This window comes from Corvus brachyrhynchos, unplaced genomic scaffold (genome assembly GCF_000691975.1).
Source record: "Corvus brachyrhynchos isolate BGI_N302 unplaced genomic scaffold, ASM69197v1 scaffold249, whole genome shotgun sequence".
Taxonomy (NCBI): domain Eukaryota; kingdom Metazoa; phylum Chordata; class Aves; order Passeriformes; family Corvidae; genus Corvus; species Corvus brachyrhynchos.
Window position 1 is genome coordinate 39,691 of NW_008240226.1, and position 6,300 is coordinate 45,990.

A 6,300-nucleotide genomic window follows, 5' to 3' on the forward strand; every position below is an offset into this window, starting at 1 on the left:
AACACAAATGCAAAGAATGCTTTTTTTTTTTCCTCTCAAGGACCTCAGAAAGTCAGTCATTTCAGTGTAAGCTGGAAGTGACCCAAATGTTGCAGAGCAGGGCCAGTCACAGGAACACCCACAGGAACACCAAACTGGCAGCTAAGAGAATGGCAAGGTTTGTGTCCTTCAAGTTTTCCATTTCCTTAGGATAAGACTGGCATGGAAAATGGACAGGCTTCGGTCATAGCATGAGGTTCACAGAAAAAAGTGAGTGAGGAGAGGTCCAATCACTGAGCAACTGCAGGTAGTAGGCTCAAAAAAACAAAGAAAGCAATTCTTTACAAAAAGACATGGCTAACCTGTAAACATCTTTACAACAGTGTTCTGTGGGTGCTGAAAATATACAGAGTGAAGTGAACTGGAAGATGGACGTGTTACCAGAATGGAAGTCCACTATGCACAGAAACTGCCTCTGATTCATGAGCTACAGCATGGGAAAAAATTAATGGATATTTTATGCCTATTCTCTTTCATATTTACCAATCTGTTTACCTTTAGTCACTTCTCAGGGCATATACAGGCCTCTGAACATGCCTATGCTCATGTTTAACAGAAAAGAAAGTTATGCATGTATTTGCAAATTTTTCTTTTAATTTCTTCCAATATTTTACAGTTCCATCATCAAAAAAGTCTATCCTGTGTGACAGACTAATGCAATGGATAAGAATGTATTGATTTTTACACTGTTAATTATTTCAGATCAAATTGTATTTAAAGAGTATCTTTTCCTCATTCAGTTAAATTTGGCACTATAACATGGGAAGATTCAGAAAAATTAAAATACTAGGTTAATAAGTAATGTCTTTTAAACTGCATCACTGTTAGACAAAGTGATTTAGCCATGTTGCAGCTCCTCCAAGGCATACAAATCAGTCTAGTCTAGAATTACCAAAATATCTTGCCAAATCTGTGCACTATTTTTTTTAAAACAACCATAGAATCATAGATTAGTTTGACTTAGAAGAGACCTCCAAAGTCACCAAATTCCAGCCCCTCTGGCATGGGCAGAGATGCTTTCCACAAGAGCAGGTGGCTCAGAATCCCATGCAGCCTGGATATGAACACTGACAGGAATGGGGCATCCACAACTATTCTGAGGAACCTGTTCCAGTACCTCAACACTCAAATAAAGAATGTCTTCCTTATATCTGATCTAAACCTACTTTCAGTTTAAAGCCATTCCCCCTTGTCCCATCACTACATGCCCTTGTGAAAACTCCTTCTCCAACTTTCTCGTAGGCTCTCTTCTGTCTGTCATCATAGAGGAGAGGTGCTCCAGTCCTCTGATCATCTTGGTGGCCCTCCAGATTCACTCCGACAGATCCATGTCCTTCCTGTGCTGAGGACTCCAGAGAGGGACACACTACTCCAGGTGGGAAGTGAACAATAAATGCAGTGAAGTAATTTAAGTATTTAAAGCCCAACAAAATATGTTGCTATCAAGAATAAACCAAGAATTTGTGGTACTCTGACACAGACTGTGGCTTATCCTACCAAACCTGTATAACCATACACTCTTCAACACTCCAAAAGAGTATTTTGAAAAAAGTATCTTTCTATATAAGCTTTCTAACACAAACATTGGATGTTTTAATAGCTGAGGAGGGCTCATCCTTCATACTTGGATGAATACTCCTAACAGTAGGCAACCATGGTTAAAATATGACAGTCGGGACCACTTCTTCCAGACTTCTCCCTCTCAGGAAGAAGTAAGGTACCTTGCATATAAGGCTGCCTCACATGCCAAAGCAGGCTTCCAACCAATGCTAAATTTTATACAGGATACCATTCTTGAAAGGTCAAGGAACTATGTTTTTTTCTCTGGTGAGAAAGGAGATCAGGAACAGTTAGAAATAATTGTTTGGTCTTATTTTTACCCAGGCAGGCCAAACATTGTGCCTATTCCCTTTCAGCTCGATGAAGATAACTAACTACATTTTTTCTGCTGCCTATGATGAAAAAAACCACATTACTTAACCACAAAAACACATTCAGTGTTGACAAGAAATTGAGATACAATTTACAAATAAAATGCAACACCCATGACTGGTTTTCTTCACTGACATTTAGCTGACATGCATGAAAAGGACCTAAAAACCAACTAGAGAAATTGTAGGCTAAGAAACATCTGTTTAAAGAACCACTTTATTTATAGCCTATTAATTTTAGGCAGATGTCCCCAGATCAATATTTATAGTATTTTTAACCAAGAGTTGTTTAAAATAAATGATTTGATTCAAAACCTATTAAAAATAAATCCTACAGGCTTGCAATCTGTGCAGTTTTATTACTGCAGCACCAATCATTGGTAGTAGTGTGAGTAATGCAGGTGTTGAAGAAGAGTGCAGATAGAAATACAGCCCTTCAGAGAGTTTGCCTCAAATCTATTTCAAGCTTTGAAGATAAGAGTATTTCATTTCTCCTTCAAATGGGGGAAGTGGGACAACAAACAATCTTAACTCTTCTCTTTCAACAAGTGTTTGACTAATAGGTGTAGTGGTCTCCTGTGCAAACAATATTTGAGCCTGGGTTCAAAGTATTCTCAGGAATACACGGGCTCCTTTTATAAAGGACAGAGTAGGTCTGCTCTGTAGTTAAGCACACAGAGCCCTGTATTAACTTCTCAGAAGGGCAAACTAGCCCATACAGAAAAATCCCAGTTCCGAGATTCTGGGATAACACTGTACAGGGCAGAAACCAAGCCCTTGTAACTCTACTGAAGTGCACTATAGATTCCCTTTAAAACAAAACAAAGACCCCCAAAACTTTCCTGCCATCCAACGACACTTAGCTCTGCCAACATGCACAGGGAGTTGTGCTTTCTCAGTTTTAATTTTCTCCTTAAAAGGAGAGTTTGCCTCAAAGAACATTATCTCCATGTCCCAAAGAAGTCACAGAAACCAGAGCAAAATATTATTTTGGATGTTAATCTACTACTTTACTTTCTAATTTAAACAGTTATAAGAAGCACCAAGTTCAGATTTGGTTTACACACATCGAATGCCATTTAACATAAACATCTTCCTTACATCCAGTAAGGATTGCCATGTCATTTTCAAATGTATCAGGCCTGTGCACACTGACCACAAACAGCCATTCTTAGCCTAAACTACTTAAGTCTTTCTTCCCAATGTAGCAGTGACTACATCACCACACTCCCTTCGAACAATAAGCTCGCCCATCTCAGATACTTCTAATTAGAGGATAAAACTAAGCTGCTGTCTAAATTTAACAGGGAAGGCCAGAGTTGGGGATCATAACCCTGGTCTCAAGGGCATTCCAGTCATGTCCACTGCCTCTAGCCAGAACCCACAACTCTCACATCCTCCAGTTAAGTCAGTACACAATTTTAGAAAGCTCTGTCTCCTCTGTCTGCAAGGCACCATTCTGCAGAAAAACTCTTCTCATTAGCTCTAAGACAAGCAATAGAAAGCCAAGTCACTAGACCTCTTATCTGAAATTTTACTCATCATCTCAAATAATCTGGAAATTCCTGAGAGAATCCCTGCAGAAGGAATTCTCAAGATTTGTTCTACCCACCACATAAACACCTGTAATTCAGAAAACACTGAATGTCAAGTATTGTATCCCCAACCCTACGCCCTTTATCCTCAGCTAAAGCAAAAATGGATGGAAATTAAAAAAAAAATTGTCACCAAAAAAAAATCAATTAGTGTCAATCCCTGCATCTTATTTTAGATGATTTGCAACCTATCTGAAAGACAGTTTCCAAATCTCTCAGAAACATTTGTTAGTGGGTATCTGCTATAACACTGAGCTTATGCCCCATCAGCACGATTTGTGATATGCAACTCTTAAGAACAGTGCCCTAACTGCCACTGAATCACTCACCACGTATCAGACAAAGTATCATGTAAAAAAATATATATATATATATCACAGAAATTTCCAAAATAAGAAATAAAGAGCATATCTGCAAAACATTTAGGTCTGAACAAAAACCAAATGTGTTTGAGAAAGACTGACTGCTTGAGCAAGGCAGGGTACTTGAAACATGGTTTCAGTCTGTTTACAGACAAATCAAAGAACAGGAACACAGTCTCATCAGAAGGTTTAGAGTTGGATTATCCATTTTGAACTATATACCATCACAAAGTCCTCAATTCACTCCCTTTTAAACTGCTTGTTTCCACACTGTCTTCTTGATCTGCTGATAGCCCAGAATAATTTTATCAGTCACATTGCTTATCAATATTATTTCATCTACATTTGAAGAAGTGCTCCTCAAAAGATGCAATTTTCCAAGGGAAAGGTGTATTATTCATTTGTATTAACAAAAAAAAAAATTGTCAAGAATTAGAATCGCAAATATGTTGAGGGAGAGTAAAGATTTTCTTTACACTTTTTTGTTTAGAAGTATTACCTTTATTTTTCAAAATATTTTTTAAAAATTCTACATGGTCTAAAATAGAAGGAGACATTCACAATAACCCAGGTTTTGCCCAACCTGCACATGACCATAACACATTTCTAAATGGAAAAGGTAAGAAGCAAAGTAAATTTCTTAAATTGAGTTGCATTATGATTAAACATGGTGAGCAGTTGTGAGAAAAATATTGGAAAGACAGATTGATTTATAGTTATTAAAGCTCGAGAGGAGGACAAAGGTTGTTCTTTGAAGTTTTAGGGAGGCAGGTATCATTTCAATGTTGACTTAAATAACTCCTGCTTTGCAATTAGAAGTCATATTTCTTAGAAGTCAGCCTTAGCGTATCTAAGCATTTTACTGATAAAAGGTAGGATAACCTGAAATCGTTCAAATTAAATTTGAATGGTCCACTGAACCCTTAATGATGTCTAATCCTTTCCTTTTTTGAGATTGTGGATGTATTTCCAAAAGGCTGTTGAAAAGACTACCTTCAAATAAGCCTGAGAAGCTTCTTAAGTCTCAAAGAGATTTAGAACAAGAGAGTAAGCAGATCCAACATACAACCAGGAAAAACTGGAGTGAATAAACCTACTTAAAGCTGGTAGAAAACAGTAAATTATGTAATGAAAATTAAACAGTATGGTTTACATATGTGATTTAAGTAACTATTTCACAAAATTTTCCCCTGCAACAACATCTTTGTAACTATTAATTAGTATTACCAGAATCTGAACATCTGGTATAAGTAATAGAAATGGTTTTGGATTGCAAACCTTTGGAATACTTTTGCTGATTTTGCTGACTACTATGTCAAATAGTCACCAAACCCTCCTAGTTCTAGTCACAATTATCTTGGCACTAGTTATTAACAGCTTGTTTAGAAAACTTCACACTACAAAAACGGAGAACCATTAATTTGTAGATGGATTTGAATCCACATTTCTGCTTGGATATGTAGCATAAGCAATAAGCTAAACATAGCTTTAAAGGCAAAAAATAAATGACTTTTCTCCACCAGTTAACAGCTCATGAGACTGAAAAGCACACAGCTGAATTAATCCAACATATGTGTTTTACTACTTAATAATATTACATGATAGCATCCAAGAAACTCTTATTTTAATGTTCTTGGAGAGGCAATTAAAGGCAGCATTGCTCAAAAGAGGAAAATACAATCATTCCCTGTGCATATTTGGGTGCTGAAAGAATAAACACATCAGAATATATTCCAAATGACCAGGAAACTCAACTATTCTTGAAAAGAAAAAGAAAAAAAAGAAAAAAAGAGAGAGATTATCTCAATATTGATGGTTGCTATTATAGACACAGGCCTTGCAATGAAGTTTCCTACAAAGGGAATCTTCACTAGAATACTGACACAAGTGCCTTCACTGAAAGCTTCAGTTTACTTAGCAGACAGTAAAATGGACTCTACATTCTAATGCATACCCACCTACCTTAGCTTTTTATGCTATATTATTAATTCACTCCTTTTTAAAGGATTGTGCTTTTAATAGCTGTATATAATGTTCTACGTGCAATAACGCCAATATTTATAATTATATTTTTTGCTATAGGTAAAATTGCTAATCCTAGTCAGATTTTAAACATGCAGTAATTTATCCTATGACTTTTGAAAACGTGTTTGTGGAAATCAGCTCAGTTACTGATGAACTTTCACGAGATAAACATATATTGAGATTTCAAACATTACTGAAATCATCTTACAAGTTAGAAAATGGGATTGCCAGTAGCCACTTTCCCTAGGGGAAGGCTCCTTGTGGTGTGAATTTTAGCATAATTACATTCAATAAGCAGTGCAAATGCACCTTACATTTGGTTCAGTGCACAATATACAGTACATTAAT